Consider the following 1,388-nt stretch of genomic DNA (forward strand, 5'->3'; position numbering starts at 1 on the left):
CTCTCTCTCTCTCTCTCTCTCTCTCTCTCAATCTCTTTTTCAAACATAGAGGAAAAATCGAGAACGCCATACAACCCTGAAACAAATTTATGACATCAAAAATTGTTTTTGATTTAGGACAGAGGACACCAAACTACGGCCCGCGGGCAAAACTGGCCTGAACGATCTGTTTATTAAACCCTGCAGTGTAATTTTAACGTGCTTTTATCGATTTCATAACTTCTAGCTAACTCTTGCTCGGCTTCAAAGTGACAAATCATTCATTTAATACATTTCATACCCCAGACTGTACATCACACACGTGAATTCCACAATTAAATTACCCTATTATAAATGTTGCCTTTATTGCTAGGTGTATTTTTTTTTTTTTATGTACTGATAAATCTATAGCTTGGTTATCTTTATTTGTTATTTATTCAGTATATAGTGCGGTAGTTATACATATTGTCGCTCTCTGCATTCTCTTAGTTATCTATCCAACCTACTTTAGAAAAAAAGTTTGGTGACCCTTGATTTATCATGTTGCAACGTTAGACAGACCCAGACCATCAATGATTGATTTATAGAGGCACCAGCCATCCATGTCCAGGTGCTGTTTTAGCCTCTTTTTCCTATCAATTACAATTAATGCAATAGAAAAAGAAAGTGTTGGTGCGTCAGCTTGAGGAAAATAGAATTTAAAAAACAAAAACAAAAGAAAAGAAAAGCAGAGGATGAATTGGGTGTATACATGTATGTGTTTGCGGGGGGAGGGGGGGGAGATCTCTAAAAAGAAAAAATGGGAAGGATGTTGACGGGCCGTTCGGCGTACTGTGTAAAGAAATCTGGTGGGACGGTAGCAAAAAAACTCGGGGGCTCTTCAGAGGGATGTGCCAAGACTTTGCTCGGTATAGGACCTATTCAGCCACTGTTCCAAGTTCTACGAGCCAGCCGGCTTTAATGCTAATAGGCGGCTGCAACATGTCTATCGCTGCCCTTGGGCGCAGCGGGATTGAAAAGAAGACCGTCTTCAAAAAGCAGTCGTCTTTAATAATTCATTCTCTTGCTTAAAGTCTCGAGTGTTTGCCCAAAGAGTTTTTTCGAATGGTGGAAAAACAGGAGGTGGTGGCACAGACAAGCGGGGAGCTACGATTCTGAAGACTGCCGCTTCAGTCCGTTGCTATTTGCTCGTACTTGGAGAGACAGTTCGTGTCAATTTACACAGTACTTTATCAGTGTGGTCGGCTTTATGCGATACGCACCTCCAGAGGATATTGAAATAATTTTGTTACTGTATAAATATAATGAAAAACTGTGTGTGGCTTTATGTACGGATGTCGACCAAAGGAAAAAAAGAGAGCTTCTAATCTGGGTCAGGGTCCTAACACACAGTCCCAGAGCACAATGCA

This window comes from Aplysia californica, unplaced genomic scaffold (genome assembly GCF_000002075.1).
Source record: "Aplysia californica isolate F4 #8 unplaced genomic scaffold, AplCal3.0 scaffold00355, whole genome shotgun sequence".
Lineage (NCBI taxonomy): Eukaryota > Metazoa > Mollusca > Gastropoda > Aplysiida > Aplysiidae > Aplysia > Aplysia californica.